Source organism: Balaenoptera physalus (assembly GCF_965194825.1).
Source record: "Balaenoptera physalus genome assembly, chromosome: 1".
Classification (NCBI taxonomy): domain Eukaryota; kingdom Metazoa; phylum Chordata; class Mammalia; order Artiodactyla; family Balaenopteridae; genus Balaenoptera; species Balaenoptera physalus.
In genome coordinates, this window is record NC_138882.1 from 147,700,193 (window position 1) to 147,722,254 (window position 22,062).

Sequence of the window (22,062 nt, forward strand, 5' to 3'; positions counted from 1 at the left end):
AAACAGAGCTGGTTGTAGAGTGCCATCTTAACCTAGGAAGTAAGGTGACTGTCTGAGGGTCCAACTCTAAACCAGCACATATCAGATCAAAGCAGAAATATACAAAGTTGCCTTAAAGGAACAGAATCCCCCTCCCAAACCAGAACAAAGCTGAAGTTATACTTTACTAATTCAGGGTTGGGGTATTTATTTATTTATGGCCGCACTGGGTCTTCATTGCCGCACACGGGCTTTCTCTAGTTGTGGCGCGCGGGCTTCTCATTGTGGTGGCTTCTCTTGTTGCGGAGCATGGGCTGTAGGTGCGTGGGCTTCAGTAGTTGTGGCATGTGGGCTCGGTAGTTGTGGTTTGCAGGCTCTAGAGCACAGGTTCAGTAGTTGTGGCGCACGGGCTTAGTTGCTCTGCAGCATGTGGGACCTTCCCAGACCAGGGATCGAACCTGTGTCCCCTGCATTGGCAGGCGGATTCTTAACCACTGCAACACCAGGGAAGTCCTCTCTGAGCTTTAGCTTTCTCATCTTGAAAATCAAACGACCTTCTGATAACTTGGCTGTCCTGGAACAAAGTGCCCTGATTATGCCGATTTAATGATTACCACCCACTGGCAGTTCTATTTCTCATCCTAAAATCTTAAGCTAGAATTTAAGTATATTCATCAGCCTCTTGTGAGGTTTGTTATTGTGAGTTACTCTTCCCAAGCCTGCTTACTTCTAGGATACAACAAGATTTAGCTTATGACTTTAAGTCTCAGGGTCAAATGTTAGTTTAGGATGGAAAGCGTTATCCAAGGTAAATGCTACCTGATAAGGCCTATTGGCAGCCTGCCACTGTCTCTGGATGGTGATGTGGAAGTATGTGCCATCTTTCAAGGTTCTGCAGGTGGACCTGAGGGTCACATGCAATAATGAATGGAAAGGGCTTTGTAGACTATGAAGCGCTTTGTACACATAAAGTGGGGTGTGGTTGTAAAGGAAGGGGTACTGCTGATAGGAGCCTCAGTTTCACGTGCCAAACGGCCTGGATCTTCCAGTATATGATAGATGCCAAAGTAAGGTGATAGCTTAGGAAGAGTTCCAGTGGACAGTTCCACCATTCCCACAACCCTGAGGGCTTGGCAAAAAAAAAAAAAAAAAGAGAGCGAGCGAGAGAGAGAGAGAGAGAGAGAGAGGGAACCCTCATTTTTAATATCAAATCTTCCCTGCTGATTCTGTGAAGGCCTGGAAACAGCAGGTAACAATGTGTAAGTGACTTTGAATTAAGACTGAACTCTCTGTGTCCTTCTCTTCTCCCTCAAATGTGGAATGATTTTCTAAGAATTTAATTATCTAAGAACACAGCATCAAAGCTGTTAGACCCTTGTTAGTGTTAATTCAAACTTAATGTGCATGAGATTTAGAGATCTTGGATACTAGGAAAATGATTTCAATTTAAATAGCCCTCTTTGTCCTACACATCACAAAACATCTTTTAATATAGTTTTTTTTTTTTTTTCTTTTAATAGAATACTACAACCCAGGTCTCTCCCACTAAAAAAGATTCTCACTATGGAGAAGTCAGATGTTCTACAAATCAGCACGATGTGGCAGGAAGAACAAATATGGGCTTTGGTGCCTTAGAAATCTAAGTTCAAGTCTTAGAGGTTCATGTTTTTCCACCTGTCTGTGGACAGAAGCTTAACTTCTTTGAACCTCAGTAAATTAACCTCTCAGCAAGCATTGGGAGGTAACAAAAGTGGGGAGAGTTACCCAAGTGGGACTAATGCAGAGGCGTGTCTGCAAGCCGGTGGTCTTGGAGTCTGGGGTCGAGAATTAGCTGATCCATCCCAAGGCAAGGAGGAGATGTGTAATGAATGCTGACCTGGAAGACTTTTGTCCATTGGGTTTCATGACCTGCAATTAAATCATGGCTAATATAAAACAAGAAACATGCCTTCTTAGGAAAACAAAACTCTTTCAAAAGCGTTATGGTATTTTCACTGAAATATATATAACATATGTTAACTGTAGAATGATTGGATAACAGAAACCAGCCAATCCTACTGGAACACATTTATTTCAAAAATGTGAGCTAAGCCCTGTGGCACAATAATTCCTTTGAAAGGCATAAAGGAATCATCAGTTATTGTAATCGGAAAGCATGGCTTTAGGTAAATTGAAGTTCATTGTTTTAAAGTTTGAAAGTAGAACTTTGTAATTGGACCAACAAAGATTTGTGTGTGTATAATTAATTTTAAATCAGTGTCCCCAGCTTACACTGGTCTCATTCACGTTTTGGAAATAATTTGAGGTATCCTTGTGACAGAACAGTGTTCCCGCCCTATTAACACCTTACATTTCTATGGCCTATGATCAATATTACCTTCCCAATAAATCTGTGAGATCACTGGGCAGAATATCTTATCCGTTTTTATAAACAAGTAACTTCAGTCCCAGAGAGAATAGGGGCCTTTTTCAGAGCCACAAAACGAAGTTGTAGAGCCCAAACAGGAACCCAGAACTTCTGATTTCAAGCTTGGTATTCTTTTCAGCAAAAAAATATTACAAAGGACCCACCACAAGCTGGATTATTTGCTAGACAATTTCTCCCCTCATAACATCAAGTTTCTCTCTGCCATGATTTCCCCAAATTCAGAACCTAGTGTACCCTCCTCTTTGGCTCTACCCTATCAAGAGCTTTATTCATAAAATAATATCCAATGTTAGTCATTTACACTTTAGTATGAATTTAAGTCAATGTGGTCTCTCTCCCTTAGTCTTTTACATTTCAGTCATTATCTTCCAGTTAAATAATAGCAAGGCTGTTTAGCCTATTACAATAATTCCAGGAGCATAAGATGCTCCAGTAGTTTTTGTTTAAGGATTTTTATTAGGTGCCCCTAGTAAAAAACAACCTGCAGTATATCCATGACCCTAATATGTAAAATGTCTTTTAACACAGGATTGTGAGCTCCCTAAAGGAAGGGATCATAGCTGTCTTGTTGGCTATTCAGTGGTTGGATACAAAGACTGTCATATATTTAACACTCTAAATAATTATAGAATAAATAAAATCAACCTTACAGATATAGCAAGTCATGTCAAATATGTCACATTTTCACAAGCTGAGGAAAAATACACTAAATGATATAGTTGAAAAATGTTTCACAGCCATTGGTAAGATTGGAAAAGAGTCTCTAAGGCACCTAAATAATCCACCTTCTGCCTAGGAACCACTTATGGAATCAGGTCCAAAAGAGACTAAAAGGGTAAAATGGGGGAGTGGGGACTCCAGCTGATGTCGTGGCAAAAAGGGATCTCCACAAGATGGCATACCTAGAGTTTCTTGGTTTTTAGTCACTATTTTAGTGCAATATTTGTTTGTTTTTATACTGCCATAAAGCAAGCAGAATCCTGACTTATGGTTCATGGTCTATCATATTTCTTACATTTACACATTTCTTCTTTGAAATGTGGGGTTGTTATGTTGGGCTGTCGGATGGGGACTTGTTATAACATGGTGAGCGGGTTGGGGAGTTGTCCCTCCCCTACTGAACTTGACAGTGGCCTCTGACCCACAGATCAGAGGGCAAAATATTTATCCAAGACAAGTTGAGCTGTTGTTTCTCGGGAGGAATCAAAATCCTAGTTGGAATTTCAGTGAAAAAAAAAAAAAATGGGGAATAAAAGTTCCTATTAAAAAATGAGCCTTAAGGTCAGAAGTGGGAAGGTAAGGACCTACCAACATTTGGAGCATAAAGTAGACAAGGTTTAGTGATTTAGAACTGGGGTCAATAACAGTGTAAGGCCAATTCTTAATCAATGTTTTCAGTGTTGTATGTTTGTGTATGTGTGTGTGTGTCTATCTGTGTGTATGTGTCTGTGTAGGGGTGAGCTTGATAGCATGAAGGATGTATCAAATTGTGTCCTGTATTTGTTTTGATTTCTTGCTACTGAGACCTCAAAATAAATGGAAATACTCTGCTCCTTGAAGGCAAGGATAATATCTTGGACAACAATTTGGTTTTTTGTGTGTCTAATACATACACAGCAAATATTTATTGAATTAATTAGTACATCAAAGGAGACAAATTCAGTGATTGTTTGTTCAATATAATAATACAACACTCAAATGTTATTAGTTACAGATTGGGTTATTTTGATTCTAAGTTGCTGGAGGGTTTTTTTCCCTGTAACTAGTTTATTGCCCAGTAGAGAAGAGCAGTTGTATATTTCTTAACTGGTTTGAGTTTTTGTGTTTCACATTTTATTTTTTCAAAAAGGAAAAAAGGAAAATCAACATCTGAATTCAAGGCACACTTCAAAAATGGGTGCAGGACAGTATGACAATAACTAAACACAGTAATTCACATATACACCCCCATGCACCTGTACAAAACTGTTGGGACATATAGAGTGCTATTTACATACTATTGGGTGATTCAGGATTTGTCAAGATTCCCAGTTGTCTGAGAATACTTAATGGATTGTCACTGGCATAACTCAGGGAGGCTGTCTGCAAACCTTCAGACCGACATCTTTACAGAAGCAATAGTAAATATCATGGAGATCCTTTTTTTTTTTTTTTTTTTTTTAAGATTTTTTTTTTTTTAATGTGGACCATTTCTAATGTCTTTATTGAATTTGTTACAATGTTGCTTCTGTTTTATGTTTTGGTTTTTTGGCTGCGAGGCATGTGGGATCTTAGCTCCCCGACCAGGGATCGAACCCTCACCCCCTGCATTAAAAGACAAAGTCTTAACCACTGGACCACCAGGGAAGTCCCTGTGGAGATCCTTTATAGTTGTATTTTTCGTAAAGGGTTATATGAACATTTTTATTATTTATTTTCTTTCTTTGTGTTTTGCTTCCTAATTTACGGTCTGCCTCATTCCAAAAGGGTATTGAGGAAGCAAATTGAGTTACGTATGGATTTTCAGTTGCTTCATTCAGGGAATGTAGAACAAGCTTCTGTAAATGTAGTCCAGCTCTTATCGCTTCTCCACTAAGCCCTTCAGTGACTCCTACAACCTAAAGGAGTTCTGCCTGGTGCTTTCCAACGTGTTAGGGAATCTTGATAAAATATGCGGCTGCAGAGTGGGCAGGTGCTCGCCATGGAGGTCCCGTACGCCAGATTAAAGACACTGGATTTTATCCTGCAGCCACTGGGGAGCCGTTAAATGATTTTAAATAAGGGCTTGGTATAATCACATTTGGGTTTCACATTATGTACCATCATACAGTATTTTTCTCTAGGAATCTGATTCTTTATTGACCTTTCTGAAAATAAAGCCCACAGAAGGGATGAATCTTCCTCTAAAAACTATGAAATATATTGAGACAATAACAAACCGTGTGCAAATATGAGCACAAGTAAAGGTACGACAGTTATATCTCATCTGGGCAGTGGCCCCGTGGTTGCCCAGAGAGAGATAAATCTTCACAAGGATTTCTGTCTTTGTAACTTCTGTGAGAATTTTAACAGGGTGACTGGTGTCACTGGAAAGGAATTAGTTGGAGAGACCCTTTGAGTAGTAAAGAATCTGGTGGGTGAGTGGCTAAGGGAGGGATGGCCTTTGTCCTAACAGACTCACAAAGTCCCCTGCTTTTGAAGCCTTGCTGGTCACTCTCCCACCCTGAATACTTCTCTCTGGGGACATGGGGAGGTGTTTCAAGCGTTTAGTAATTATCTGTGTTTTAGAACTTAGGACACTATTTTACAAAACTCCCTGCTTACTTACCTTCCTCTCCCATTATTCTGTGAGTTACTTTGGAACAGAACTAGTCTCTCATTTCCTTAGCATCAGTGCCTAGTTCAGTGCATCATTCACGAGGAGTACACTCAGGAAGTTTTTGAATAAATGAACATATGAATGATCATAATATGGGCTTTCTGAATGGAACCAGACATAGTTGTTCAGAGGAACAGATTTCAGGCGAGATACTGAAGGCTCCAGCCCCAAGGATACTTAGGGATATAATGCATAAACTTACATAGATGTGCGTAATTAAGAACTGATCTGCAGCTGGGAACGTAACTAAATGACTTTCTGGATTCCTCCAACTATAACTAGATTCTCCAGATTTAGTTACACATAATAAACCCAAAGGACATAATATACCAGATTCTAGAAATATCATCATATAGTTCATTTTATAGACAGGTATTAATGGTGCATTTACACGGAGATGGATTGACTGGGGACACAATGATGAAAAAGAACTTGAGTTTTGGAATCAGATGATGTAGGTTGGCATCAGTACTTTTTGAATTAATGCCTGAGTGGCTGGATAGGTGGATGGGTGAGTGACACAGAAGTAGGTCATGTTAGTTGCCTCAGATCATAAAATTATGATGACTGGTGAAATAATTACAGAAATTCAGATTTCCAGAGTTATATTGTGTTCCCATGCAGAGGAAGAAGAAGGAAAGAAGGGTTGATTCAAGATATTCCTTTTGTATTGATAGAAACAGATGCAGTCTTTTCTGCCATGCACCAGGTAATCTGAGGGAAAGCATTAAGTTTATACCGTAATCATTAGAGACCCCTCAAGTGGAGTTATCCCTAAGTCAGAAATGAAGTGGGAAAGACCTTGATCTGAAGTGAGTTGGTTTATTCTATACATTTTAATATATTTTGGGGTAAATCCTTAAATGACGAGATAATCCCTGATAAGCTCTTAAATATTTGAATACCAGTAATGAAATCATAATTAAATCAAGTGAAATGTAATAGTAAATGTCTATCTAGTGTTGCTATTCCCTCTTGGGTTCCTTGGAATTTGAATGGATAAATTTTTTTATCTTACAATTCTTGGGATTTAGTTCAATATTTATTTTATTATCAGTGTAGACCTACACACACTGACTAGTTTAATGACAATGAATGCTGGCGTCTTTAACTAACAACATAGCAAATGATTTTAATGAGAATGATGTAATTGTACTCAGGGAAGATACTCTGGCAGATGTTGGTATAGGAATTATATAAATAAATGCAATTTCCTGCTGCCTGAGCCTGCTCTGTGGCCATGGGTAAGTCAGATAACCTTTCTCAACTCTACTGTTCTCATTTATAAAAGAAGAAATTTGCTTAAGCTTTATCTTTAAGTTTCTTTTGCATAGTTAAGGTCTAAGAATGTTATAGACCTATATTTCTACAAACTGAGATCCAACTCGATAAAATTTAATCAATAATTTGAACATCTACTGTGTTCTGTTCACTGTGGTAAGTTCTGGCGTGTAGTGATGAACGTGTATGACGTTTGTTCAATGAATGCTCACCCATTCATTCATCCAACACATAGTTACTGTTCGGGACTAGGAATATAAACTTACTGTATTAGATTCCCAAGTCTGCTGTAAAAAATTACCACAAACTTGGTGACTTAAAACAACAGATATTTATTTTCCTATAGCTCTAGAGGCCAGAAGTCCAAAATCAGCTGTGTGCTTAGGGAAGTATCTGTGTCTTGCCTCTTCCAGCTTCTTGTGGCCGCAGGTGTTCTTTGGCTTGTGGCCACATCACTCCAATCTCTGCCACTGTGGTCACATTGCCTCCTTCTCTTCTCTGTCTTTCCTCAATGTGTGTCTTATGAGGACACTCGTAATTGGATTTAGGACTCACTTGTATAATCCAGGGTTGTCTTCTCATCTCAAGATCCTAACTTGTGTAGCAAGACTGCAAAAATTCTTTCCAAATAAGCTCACATTCACAGATTCCTGGGATTAGGAGGTGGGCATATATGTTCGGGAGACACCATTCAACCCACTACAGTGACCAAACAAACACAAAAACAACAAGCAAAAACAAAAACATTTCTTCGCCCTTATGGAGTTTATAGTCTACTAGGGGAAATAGAGATTGTCAAGATATAATTATAAAATACAATTATATATTATAGATAGTTATAAATAACAGTTATAGATTGTGATTAGGTCTATGAAGGGAAATTACAGGGTGCCTTCAAAGATTTTAACAAGGGGCCCTCATTAAGGATGGAGGTCAGGTCAGACCTCTGGATAAGTGGCATTTAAGCTGACCATCAGTGACTGTGTAGGAGTTGGGGCCTGGGGAGAGGGAGGCTGTTAGAGAGGTCGGGAGAGACTGTTCCAACAAACAGGACATTATGTGCCAAGGCTTTGAGATGGGGCTTTGTAGAAGTGAATGAAGGCCATTGTGGCTGGAGTATACTGAGCAGGGGAAGAGTGGAGTGAGTTGAGGCTGGGTCAGATCGTCGAGGGACTTGAAAGCCTTTATAAAGACTTTTGGAAACCTAAATACAGTGAGGAACCACTGATGTATTCTAAACAGGAGGATTTGAATTGTGTTTTTTAAATGTTACTGCAGCTACTATTTGGACCTTGTGTTCTAGGGAAGCAAGAGTAAAAGCAGAAGAAAAGGAAGTTCTAGGCAAGAGGTGGCTATGGCTGGGTCCAGGGTGATAGCAGGAGAGATGATGGAAGTGTACTCGAGTTACATGTTGGAGGTAGAATTGACATGGTTTGGGAAAGGAGTGGCTATAGAGAAATGAAGCTTCAAGGATGCTTTCAGTCTGTTGGAGGGACAGGCATTAAACAAATGACTATAATACAGCGACTCATAAGGTGATTAAATAATACAGATGAGAGAACAAGTGATAGTACCTAGAACAGGGTTGGGATGGGGTGGGTAGAATGCCAAAGTTTGAATTAGGCTTTGAAGAATGTTAGTTAGGCAAAGTGGTAGAGAAGAGCATTTCATATAGAGGGAGGAGCATGAGGAAAAATATCCAGAGACATGAAGGTGTGTGGTGTGTGCGTGTTCAGGGAGCTAGGAGGATCCCTGGGAGGGAAGCGTGCAAGTGAATGTTTGTGTTCCCAACAGCATCTCTTTTTAATGTTTATCATGGTCCTTTGCACACAGTAGTGTGTTGATTCTTCCTATGACCTGGCCTTCCTACTATAAACCCATTCCAACTGAGCGTGACCATCTCAGATCATCCCACTCAACCAGCAACTACAGACTCACATGTTCCTAAACTGCATAAACATTATGATTTAGTTAATCCAGATCCAGAAGATGCCCAATGACTAAGTGTCCTTTTTTAGAATTTGGCAGGAAATATTAACTTTCTTCTGGAAGTAACATTATGTGCCCATGATAGATACTTGTTTAGTTTTTATTTTTAAGTGAATACGCAAGATTTCAGGCTCTCTTATTCTCAGTGTACATGAGTAGTGGTGTTTGGGTAGGGGTGTGATGCAGCAAAAAGTAGGAAGGAAATGCCTGATGTCAGGGTGGGTTGGATATATTACTTGACCTTCTTTCTGCTATGAGAGTGATGTGTCTACCTCACAAATTTGACCCTTTCCCTCAAATGTTCAAAGCCTTTTGATAGTTTCCATTCACCTGTATCAGTAGTTTCCAAAATAGCTTCCACTGATACACATGTGGCAAATGACATTCACAGGAGTGGCACTCTTCTACTGGGTAAGACCCAGGGTCATTGACACTTCTGGGCATGTCAGCTGTATGTCTACTCTTTATCTCCTAGGCAGGAAAACATATGGGAATGCAAGAGCCTGATAGTAACATTTTTATAGGGATAATGATGTGCTGTAGTATACCACCCAAGTAAATGTTCACAAATATGGGGAATTTTATGATCAATGATTATTGATTTTTGGGAAAAGAAGCTCACTCCAAAAAAAAAAAAAAAATCTACCAGTGTCTTAATACTTGTCACGCTTAGCATGACTAAGGGCATTTTTTAAGGCAGTTTGAGTACCAGGCTTGGCAGTAGTGTTACCAAAGCTTTGCACGGCTATACTCTGGAATATCTGTGCTTATTATCCCAAGGGTAACTTTTCTAGAGACAGTTGAGTGACCAGAAAAGAGATAGCCATGTGCCAGTTAGTGATTACTACTGCAACCTCTACTACTGATAGCCACTGATTTATTAAGTTTCTTAGCATATACCAAGTAGTATGGCAAACGTTTACAAACACTATTTTATTGAATAATTAAAATAGACACTAGAACCATCTATCATTATCCCCATTTTACAGGAGAGGTAAGTGCAGCTGAGAGTTGAAGAACTCACCCAAATTCACACCCTTGTAGTGTCAGAACTAATATTAGAAATGAAGCTGTAGTTTAACATTATATGATCTTAATCACTATTTATATGTTTTATTCTATATTTATAAATGTACAATAAAACTGCTACCTGGGATACATATAGAAGAGACTCTATATTTCTAATCATTCTGGAGATATCCCTTAGAGAATAGGCATGGCTATCAAGAGCTTCATGTTTTTTCTCCCCAAGGCACAGGAAGACAGACAAAAGCCATGGAGAACTTTGCCTTGGCATCCTTTGACAACATTCCACAAACCATACTCCTCCCTCCCTCCACCCTCCCTCCCTCCCTCCCTCCCTCCGTTCCTTCTTTCCTTCCTTCCTCTGTCATCCATTTTCCTGTCTTTCTTCACAACTCCCAGTTAGACTGTGATCTAAACATTCTTAATTACAAGGTGCTTTCATCTCTTCATAAGGTGCTCCTTATATATTTTTGGTTGATGACTGCTCACTGGTGGAATTACAACCACATCGGCTCAGTCACCCTTGACATTAGTGCAGGGACAGATGTTGCATACATCTCTTTCTCTCTGCCGTTTATAAGGAGCTTAGCATCTACTCTAAGAAATTACAGTCTCTATGGGGGATCCAGACATGTGAAAAATGGCTCCAACACATGGCAGGGATCAGGATTATAAGGAGGCCCAACATATAAAAAAAGTGAAAAGAGAGAATGATCGGAGAAGGGAAGGAGCTTCATTTAAACTAGATCCTGCAGATTGGGAAGGATTTCAATAAATGGGAAAGGGAAAGAGCAATCCTGGAGGAGGAAACAGCACGAGCAGAGTAATGGAGACACACGTCGAAGGTGTGGTCAGGAAAAGACCCCTCATCTGTGGTGCTTTGATCAGGGATATATGAGCATGCTACTAGAATATTATAAGATGAGTTGTGGGAACATAGAGGAAAGAACTGTTTTTTTTTAATCGTGGAGGGAAGCTTTTGCTCTGCCTGAAATTTTGGTGCCATATTTGTTGAAAGGCTCTCATTTCCTTCTTCACTTCCATCATCATTTTCATTGTTGTCATAATCACCATTATTAAACTTTATGATTGCATAGCTTTTTAAAAAAAATTTTATTTATTTATTTTTGGCTACGTTGGGTCTTCGTTGCTGCGTGCGGGCTTTCTCTAGTTGCGGCGAGCGGGGGCTACTCTTTGTTGCGGTGCGCGGGCTTTCTCATTACGGTGGCTTCTCTAGTTGCAACCACGGGCTCTAGGTGCACGGGCTTCAGTAGTTGTGGCACACGGGCTCAGTAGTTGTGGTGCACGGGCTTAGTTGCTCCGCGGCATGTGGGACCTTCCCGGACAAGGGCTCGAACCCGTGTACCCTGCATCGGCAGGCGGATTCTTAACCACTGTGCCACCAGGGAAGCCCTATGATTGCATAGCTTTTTACAATTTCTCATTCATGACTTCATTACGTCTTTAATACCTCTTCACTGAGTTGATGGCTTGGTTTTCGTGGAAAGTAATGAAAACTGCAAATAATGCTGGCTAATACAATAAAAAGGATATATTGTCTCATGTTATTTTTAAGGTAATGCTGGCTTTAGGCAGTGACTCAGTGATGTGACAGGATGTGATTTCTCTTGATCTCTCTGCTTTGACCTCATTGGGTCCAACTTTATCATAAGGGCTGTTCCCTTTAGGAGCCCACACTGTTGCTTCCTGGGCTACAGGCTATTTTTGTCTCAGTATTTCCAGCAGAAGTCTGGATGGACAAAGTCAAGTTTTCTGCCAGCCCCTGAATCAACCAGTCTGGTCAAGGGGATGGAGTGTCATGGAGTGTGTTGACTGGCTTAGCTTAGGTCCTGTGCTCCGATCCAGAGCTGTGGGTGAAGTCAGCTTCCGAGAAATCACATACTTTCCCAAATGTGAACTGAGGTTTTTAGGAAGGAAGAAAGGGACTGGGTGTGGTTGGGATAAATGCTAAAGAGGGAATTAAAGAGAATCCTTTAGAGAAATATAGGTACTTTCATTGCCATTTTGTAGCTGAGGAGTGGACATTTATAGTCCTGTTACTTACGCAAAGATGAAATAGTTCCCTTTTTTAAAAAAGGCTATATACGTTGAGAGAAAAAAAAAAATCTATGCTGTATATGTCATTATGAGACTCCAGAAGGTGAAGGAATGTTACTATCCCCTCTGCAGAGACAGGGCAGACAAGTGTCATGGGCTGTGACACTGAGTAAGTTATTAAACTTCTCTTACCTTCAGTTTTTTTGGGGGGAGGGCTGGAATATAGAGATAATAGTAGCTCCTACTTCACAGGGTTGTTAAGAGGATGAAATGAGACATTTACCAATCCAGGTGACCAAATGTTTTTCCGTTCATTATGGGTTGAATTTTTACAACTTCCAGGGAAGTAACCGGAGAGCATCCCGTCTTAAGAGATGAAATTCCTGAGGCTGATGAATTTCCTCTGGTTATTAGCCACAGGAAATACCAAACCCAAGTCTTGGGACTCACCCTCTTTCCACTACACCGTGCCGCTGCTTAATGAGATCCCCAGCTCTCTGCATCTTTGCCTTGCAGTTAAACAGGATCCACGCTGAGGGAACTACACATGCAAATTATTATTAGCATGAAAACGGGTCATTATTATTTTTTACATTCGCGTCATCGCAGATAATCTTTGTGTTAGACATTCTTTAGCAATGAATGACTGAACTAGAGGGCTTGCGGTTCATTCAGAGGGTCATTAATTCTAAATAAGAAATTCATTTACTGTCACTCATGTTGCTTAAACAATGCAGAGCGAAGAGTGAGTGCAGAGCAATTTCAGACTGTAAAGGCTGAGACGGAAGCTGGAAATCACCTAGCCCAACCTTTTAATTTACATATGAGTGAAATGAGGGCCTGAATAGGGAAGGTCACACAGTTAATTAGTGGCAGAGCTGGGACTAGCACGCATTTTCTTTACTTCTATGCCAAAGTCTTGCCATTAAAGCACGTATGCTGATCATCGGACTCCTATTTGGTTAGGAGTTCCCTGATTACTTAAAACACATTGAGTGCTTAGGATAGAGACACTTAATGTGCTAAAGGTTCCAAAATGAAAATATATGAAGACTCTTTCACAAATTCCCTTGTGCTGTATTAATTTTAATCTTCATTGTTTCTACAAGGCACTGGTGGGAGGGATAAACAAGTATCTGTATCTATTGAATGGTCTTATTTGAGTCCTGCCAATGTAAAGGTATGAACTAAAAACATTTTACATTAAAGCAGAGCAAATTGCTTATGGTAACCATTGCATAATGAAGGAACACAATGAAGAATTAAGTTCAAATTACTTATCAGGTCTCTTCCATTTTCTAAGTTTTTAAAGTAGAAAATTGCACAGTATAATTACTGTAAGTTAATTTGCATTCATATTACAATTCAATGAGCAATTACATTCTTTTTTATTTAAAAAAACATTTTATAAAGTGTGATTTGCATCAGTATGTTTCCAGGAAAAGTGGCGACTTTTCCCTTGTGAGGTTTTCATACAAATTCAACCATGCAGCCTATATCTTCCGGTATAGAGTTAAAGCCTCTTATTGGCTTCTTGGGACAGGAGAGGAGAGAACAATGTGAAGTGTGACTATGGTTTCAGAGCTTTTTAATAAGAACTCTTCAAGGCATCATAGAATATCAGGGTTTAGAAGGAGAATTTAAAGGTCTTCTTGCTCAAGACTTCTTTCCCCCATTTACTTCCTCCATCTGAAGCTTGAATTTCTCCATTGAATTCCTTCCAAGCCATCATCCAAACTATATTTGATTAACTCCTGTGCCAGGAAATTCTTTGCCTTCTGATGACACCCACATCGTCACTGGTCAGTGCTTTCATTTTTTGGAAGATGCTCCATTTTGGCCTAACTATCCTTGCATTAATGTACTTTAAAGGATACTTTTTTTTTTTTTTTAAACACATTCATTGCTTTGGCAGTGCTATGCACAACATACAGCACTCTTTTTATATTGAGAGTAGAATATTTTATTCAGGACTTGCAATATTAGCACAGATATGTGTTGGGCCATCATAGTGAGGCAGGAGATAGATGGGCCCCAGTCTGAACAGCTGGAGTTTGTCCCCTGTGGACAGATACTCCAAAATGGCAGGAGGGAGGAGAAGCTAAGCCCTGTCCAGATAAGAGATAAAAGACCACATATTCTTCATTCTCGAAGTCAAGGAGACCTTCCCGACTACACACATGCAGAAGGGCTCCTTGGAGGTCAAAAAGGGAGGGGGCGTCACCTCATAGTAAGTGATGTCAACCTACCCATAGGCCTCTTCGCTGGAATCCATCTTGGCTAAGAGATGCGCGCACACACATGGGAGGATCCTGAGATAAACTAAATATGGACTCAGAACCAGGCAAAGCAAGATGATTGGCCAAAGAAAAGCCGGCAGAAATGCCCCATGAAAGTGATTCAAACTACCACAAGGGAGCAACTCTCTCTGAGCCCACCTGTGTGTCTATCCACACATACCCTTTTCCCTCCTAATAAACACTTCACTTGTTTCACTACTTTCCATCTCTATGTGGAAATTCTTTTCTATACAGCTGACAGGCCAGGCTCTTGTCACTGGCCACTGGTCCCCGGTGGTCTCATGGCTAGGATTCAGTGCTCTCACTGCCGCGGCCTGACTTTAATCTCTGGCCGGGAACCAAAACCCTGCTTCAAGCTGCTGCAGGCCAAGGCCACCCGAGATCAGTAGCGTGGTTCCCATAAACATGTGGGGTCTCACTGGCTGCTCCACTTTCTCTGTGCCTGCTCTTTTTAAAATTGTTTAAATTAAGATAAAATAGATATATATTGAAATGCATAGATCTTAAGATTAGTTTGATCAGTTTTGACGAACGTATTTGCCTATATAAACCAACTCTACATTAAAGATATCATATATTCCATTATCCCAGAAAGTACCTTGTGCCCCTTTCCAGGCAATCCCCCTCCACAGAGGTAACTACTGTTCTAATATTTCTTATCATAGATTTATTTTTCCTGTTTTTGATCCTCATATAGGTGGAATCATAATACCTTTCCCTGCTTCACCTGGTTACTCAGTTATCTTTCAAGATGGTATCACTTCCTTCACAAAGTCTTAACATCCTACTCTGGGTTAAATGCCCAGATTTGATGCCCCCCTAGCATCCCGTACTTAGCACTATCACTATCATAGCATTTACTGCAATGCAATGCAATGCAATGATGGGTTTTCTTCATGGGCCTGTAAGTTGTTTAAGAGCAATTTTTTTTTTTCTTTTTGTTTTCTTCTTCTGCCAATGCCCAACATTGTGCCTAGTATAGAGTAAGCAATCAGTAAATATTTTTTGAATAAACAAATAGAATCTGAGTGTGATCTTGAATGAAAGGGACCATGAGAGGCTTATATACCTTTGGTATTAACCTTTGAAATTTTGTGCATTCTGTATTTTAGTATACTTGGAACACATGATGTTTCTAATAAGCTGGGTAGAAACGTTCCTACTGAACGTTATTCAAAATTTTATTAATTTGAGAGCTTTATGTGTAGAGAAATATTAGCATATTCCTGGCATATGCAAGCACTACAAACTATTTAATAAACAGTGGCTATGTAATAATTTGTTTGAAATCCCCAGAGCTTACAGCGCAAATTCATTTTATTATACTCCATCCAATGAGAGGTATATTTGAAATGATTGTAGGAATAAACAGAATTTTAAGTAATGTATAATACACAAAATGAACTACTTTTCATCCCTTCCTTTGGAGGAGTGATTATTGCTAGTTGAATTTATGACTTCTGACATTTGGTTTTGCTTTCAATTGCAGGTCAGTCTCAAACAGTACTTATAGAGACTGCCCCTCTGGGTGTCTTAAGAATCATGTGCATAGGGATGAATTACGTGAAGTTCAATAAAACTCCTTTCTACCCATCTGCATGCTACTCATGCCCATGTTTTTTATTCAGTTGACTCAGAGCTCCTTAAAGGCAGGATCTGTTTCTGATTTACCATCATTATTTCCAATGCCTTGCACAATGCCTGATATATAAAATGGACTCCATAAACGCTCGTTGATTTAAAGTGAACTATTTTTGGAATTGTTCTGGAATGAGAACCAATGTTTACTGGGTGACTTATTCAGTGCTAGCCATGTTCAATATATTTTTCCATTTAAAGCTTGCACAATCTCATGAAGCAGGTATCACTATGGTAGAACTGAGATTTTGAAGCTCAGAGAGGTAAGTAACTTGTCAAAGATGACTCAGGACCCAGTACACACCAAGAGGAGTACTTCTCTATCTGGGCTGTCTTGAAGGTTAAATGAGTTAATGAATGGAAAGCACCCAGAATGGTGCCTGGAATGTAATAAGCAATGTAAACATTTTTGCTGTTTCTCAGGGTAGATGATAAAGGAATGTTTATTGATTTTTTCTTTATGCCACACATAATACAAACTATATTATTATTTAAGAGAAGAAAAAAAACACCCTAATATTTAAGTAAGTTGTTTCTTGACATGTTTGGCATAAAAACTTAAAACGGTACTTTAAGATTTGATTTGGTTTAACCCTGAAGACTATTAGGTCCTTGGTGGGCAGCTTGTTTGCAGTTAGAATCTGTATAACTTTCTTCCAGCCTGGAGTTGGGAACAGTTGTAGCTTGTTGCCCCTGTCAGATTTAATGAGAATTTGCTGAGTTTCCCTGGTGCACCTTCTCCAACACTGAAGAGAGAGTTTTGCATGAGCATCTTCCATTTTTATCACTGAGCCACTCGGTGTCAGGTATTCCCTTCAAAGTCTGTAATCATAACCTCATCTGAAAACAGAACAAGGTGGAAGGGGGTGAAGTCCACAACTCTCAAAGGCAGGGTCTTAACATGTGTATAAATTGTTCTGATGTTTCACAGCTGTCTCAAGCATTGAGAAACTTTTTGGGAGAGTCAATGAAAAGTTAGACCTATGTTCAATCACGTAAGGTTTGACATTTATCCCAGTTGCTTGAAGTGCATAAGTTTTCTACACTCCCTTTCTCTATTTCAGTGAGGTCTTCTGTGGTTTGTCCATGTCCCCTGGTTTTCTTTGTATTGAGTTCAGACTCTGGAGGTCTGTCTTTATAGATGAGGAAACTAATAGAGTTGCCTGGAGAGCTTGAACTATCTACTAATGTATCTTAAGTGTTCTGTAGCAACTCTTGCCACTTTCTAGAACTTTAGAAAAGTTGGAGAGACTTGAGCCACCTTCTCTGGTCCCCACCATTAGGTTCGCTGGTCACACCCGGAAGTAAATAGAAACAGTAGTATCCACCGGTGGTACCTCCCTCTCACCTTGTTGGGAGTTCCCTCCCATCAACTTTTCTCCCAAGATTGCATCCTGCCAATGACCTCAGACATTTTTCCTGTCTCTATGTAAGTTGCTATCTTTTCAGGAGGTGCATGACAGCCTCTGTTTGCTGGGGCCTCCATTTGTACAGAAGCTGTTATTATGGAATAAGTTTAATGGGTCGTGAATTTTGTGGAGACAGGGAGGGTCTCTCGATCACTTTGTATGTACCAGCCATGGACCTACTGGCTCTACAAGGAGTGCATTCGGCTAAATATTTTTAGCCCATTGACTCTGGAGGTAATAACCCTAAATGCTTCATTAAATTTTCATGGCTGAGTGATGGAAACTACGAGGAAAACAAACAAACAAACAAAGCCCAAATCAGCCACATTAGGTTCATTTATTACCCAGCTGGAGGACAGGAGTGTGGCCCTTATAAAGAATAAAAATAAACTTTTTAAGGAACTGTAGCCAGTCTCTTCTTTTCCTTCCCCGCGCCCTGCTTCAACAGCACAGGATTTCACTCGATATTTTTCCCTCCCTCACCTGGCATTCGGGACTCTGGAGATGGGTGTGCCACGACTGTCTGTTGAATCCAGTCTCAGGGCTGAAGAATTTTCGGACTCACACACTCTTTTCTGAGATTTGGTGGATCTTTGTAAGCTAGGACCAGAAGTAGGGAGCAACTGATTGCATCCTGGCTGGAGCCTTCTCCTGCGCGTGTCCTAATCTGGGATGGTTTACTCCCGGACATTCTGAGAACCAGAGTTGGGAGGGTGGACGGCAGGGGGAAACGTTGGGGGTTAACTGGGGCCTGAACTCTCTCAGGGGCCTGAGTCCCTCCCTAGGACTCACGAAAGAGTGATAGATGCACGCCTCCTCCCTCTCCCAACTTTGCCTGGGAAGCCTCGGTGACGACAGGGGCGCACGAGTCAGGGTTGGCCGCTGGGACCTAGCGCCCCCTCCTGCGAAGGGGAGCGGGGGCCACACGTCCTCGAGTTTTCCCGCACTAGCGCTTTTTCCACTTGGGTATGCGCATGTTTAGAGGCCTGGATGATAAGAGAGTAGACCCTAGAGAAAAATGAGGGAGGCCGGGCGGGGGCGGCTGGTGGCGATGGTGAGTGGCAAAAACAGGGAATAGTTTGTGAAAAACCCGAGTCCGGTGGCTTTTACCCCATCTCGACCTCACGCCCTCCTCGCCCACGCAGCCGGGGCGGAGACCCGGCGCTCTGGGCTCGGCTCTCCTCCACCACGCCGGGATGGGGAGTGAGCGGCAAGGCTCCAGAGGCGCGACTGCGAACCGCGGCGCCCCCGCTCGCTCGCTCGCTCGCTCTTCCTCCTCCTCGTCGCCACCGCGACTCCGCTAAGCTCTCGGAACGCGCTCGGGCGGCGCACAGAGCACCCGGGCGGGAGCGGGAGCCGCGAGGCCGGGGCGAGGGGAGCGCGGCGGGCGGCCAGGCGGCGGCGGCGGCGGCGGCGGCGGCTGCGGCCGGCGAGCGGACAGGTGAGCGGCGCCGCGGGGCGCCGGGCGGGCGCGGGGCTGGCGGGGCGGGGGCGGGGGCGGGGGCGGGGGCGCGGGAGGAGGCGGGTCTGCGCGCGGGGCGGTCTCCTCCCCCTGCTCTGACGTGGGGCCCGTGGCTCCCGGGGAGAATGGACCCAGCTCGGCTCTCGCCCGGGCTTCCCCGGGCTGGAGAGCGCGCCTGAGTGCCGCCGTCCGCCGGGCATGGGGAACTGCTTCCTGGGCGGCTGCGGCAGCGGAGGAGGATGGTCTCGGCGAGCCTAGGTGAGGCACGGCGGTGGGCTCGCGGCCGCCCCGGAGTTCAGCGCGGGCAGGTGTCGGCGGGTACGCGGCGCCCGGACGCCCGGGTGGCTCCGTCGGGGTCCCCGGGCGCGGAGGAGGGCTCCTGGGGCGTTCCTCTCGGGAGTTTGGCCAGGAGTGCGGCGGGGATGGAGACTGCAGTTTTCCTCTCTGTTCCTTCACTTGCTGGGGAGGGGGGGAAGGCGCCTCTGCTCCTTCCGTATGGGCCTCCCCCTACCACCTCTTATCTCCCTACTTGTGACCACGCGCCGTTCTCTTTCCAGACCTGCTCACCTAATACATTCGTCTCTCTCCGGGACCCCGTGCACCTTCCTCCTTCCTGCGGCCCCGTCTCTGTCCACCAACGAGCCTTCCTTCTCCCACTCCAAAACCTACCTGGTACTCCCGAGCCCTTCCTCAGCCGTGCTGCCGGCGTCCCCGGGTCGGACCCTCTTCCCTGCTCAGCCAAACCCGGTTTTCACTTCCCTACTCCTCGGTAGCGCTGCGGTTCTGCTCCGACCTGCCGAAAAGCGAGATCTATCCCAGTGGCCCCTACCCTTTCGCGAACACCATCAGAGCCGGACCCCGCGTCTCCTCGGAACCCATCTCTTCCCGAGCCCTCCATCGACTCGGTTCTCTGCTGCCGCCCCTTGCATTCCACTCCCCAGCACCACCCCGCGCCGCCCTCCACTCCGACAGCTCTCCTCCCCACCCGCCCCTCTTGCTTCTCTCTGCTCCAGACTTGACGCTCTGCCTCGGCTGCAGAGCCAGGTTTCCCCACCCCCCTACTGGGGAAACTTTAAAATCCATGTGGTTCGGTTCATAAAGGAGCCCTAAAAGGAGGACTCAACCGCCGAGAGAGCCTGCAGCCAGGGAGTCAAGGATGGCGGAGGTTGTGTCGTGGCGTCGGAAAGGAGCTGTAGGCTGAGTATACTAAGTACATTTCAAAACCCTGGTTGCTGCAGCCGGGCCTCTCCTCCCGACGCTGGCTCGTCCCGCGGAGTATTATTGTGACCCCTGGTGGGAGGGCGCGTGTATTCTGTGCACTTTTTAAAGCACTTTTTCTTTCTTTTTTTCTGGTGGTGGTAGTGCTGGTGGACGGGATGAAGGGGGCACGAGGGAAGGTTGCTTTAAGAGGTTGATGCCACTTGGCTCCTGCGTTGCTCCCTCCCGGACCCGCCAGACTGTGTATGTTTCACTCCCTGTGAACTAACCTCCATCCCCCCAATTGCAGCCTGCAGCACACAAGTCCTCATTGTTGGGGGTCTGCCTGGGCACTTCCGCCTGGGCTGGGAGAATCTGGAGGAATGGGGTGGGGGTGGGGAGGCCGGGGGCGCCGGGCGACCGCGGTGTGGCTCTCGCCCTCTGCTCAGCGGCGGCGGACGGAGTGCAGAGCGCCGCGGCGCGGGCATCGGTGCACTCCGGCGCTTGTCTCCCAGGGTGGGGTGCGCGCCCGCGTGGGTCGGCGTCTGCGTGTGCGTTTGGATGCCGGCGCACACCTGGGTTTTAGTTCGTTCAGAAAGAGGAGCTAGTTGAGAGGCTGCCGCAGAGAGTGCGTGTTTTGCTGCCCAGAGCTGGGCGGGCGAGTCCTCCGAGAAGGATGCTACACTGCCGCTCCTAACATCCCGGCGGGGACCGGAGCGAGGATCCGCTGCTATCGCTTCTTACTCCCTCCTGCTCCCCTCCTGCTGGCCTGTTCAGCGCACTTTCAAAATGTTGATGGTTTTGAATAAAGGCCTTGTGGGGGGTTCCGCTGACATTACATCACACTTCACATGTTTTCTAGTAATCATATAAATTAAAGGTGGCTTGCGTTTAGAACCCCCTAATTATCCGGTTCACGTTTGTACGTTTATGTGCCAATTATAGGTCTTAGGGAAATCCATAAAATTATAAACCATCCTCACCCCCTGAATTAGCACCCATTGTTTTTATTCTCTCAATGAGTGATTCTGGATGGAACCCTGAATTGCACAGGCAAGATAGAGGAGGGGGGGGGGAAGTGGAGAGGTTGGATGGAATAGGGACACTGCACAGCTTCTCCTCAGCCCACTCCCATCTCTTTCACTCTCCGTGCTGACAAGGCTTGGTGACAATTCTGGAATCTGAAAGGGACCACAGATTTTCTTGGTTTCCTATTGAGAAGGGCGACCTAATGAAAACTGTATAAAAGTCAACTTCTAAGCAATCAGAAATTGTCTGCTGATGTCCTTGATTGAAATCCCAGCATTCAAATGGAGTATTGAAAACTCGAAGAAATGGCTTTTGAAGCGCTATTGTTCTTTTCCATACAGAGAGGCCCTTTAAGGGTTTAGGAAGTCCAAAATGCGGTGATTTGAAAGACTGACATTGTAACTATTAGGCAACGGTGAGAGGATAGGATCCGCAGGGATGAGAGAAGAGGGCGAAGTGGGGAGTACAAACGTGTTGTTACTATCTTCTGGGAAAGCGCTGCTACCAAGTGGGAATTCAGTTCTATACATCAAGTTAGCAATTAAATCTCTGACTAAAGCAGATTTAGAAGATGAGTTTTAGTGTTTTTTTTTTTTTCCCTCTCCTTTTGGGTGGTGGTTTGCTTAAGGTCTGAATAGGCATATCTGAAACATTTAATCATGTTCATTGTATTCAACAATAAAATCTGAATAAAAATTGCTTACTGTTGATGAAGCTCATCTCACAAGCTGTTTCACAGTATGTTTCGTTCGCAAGACAGACCATTGTGTGAGGCTGCAGGGAAGACATGGTATCACTTATTGTTCATTTTCTCCCAAAGCCAGAGAGGAATCCGCTGCTCCCACTCCCCTCCGCCCTCCAAGGAATTTTTTCTTAAATGGGTGGGTGTTTGGCGTGGTCCCTGATAG

At 43.4% G+C, this 22,062-nt stretch overlaps 1 protein-coding gene across 5 annotated transcripts in view; it reads left to right on the forward strand.

Annotated features, from left to right (window-relative positions):
• The first annotated feature begins 19,036 nt into the window (after positions 1 to 19,036).
• DAB1 (DAB adaptor protein 1) overlaps positions 19,037 to 22,062 on the forward strand; it is a 420,799-nt gene continuing 417,773 nt past the window's right edge. For all 5 annotated transcript variants that reach the window (XM_082415009.1, XM_082415011.1, XM_082415012.1 and 2 more), the window contains exon 1: positions 19,037 to 19,186. The gene's annotated coding sequence lies outside the window, so the exon portion shown is untranslated. The remainder of the gene's footprint in view (positions 19,187 to 22,062) is intronic.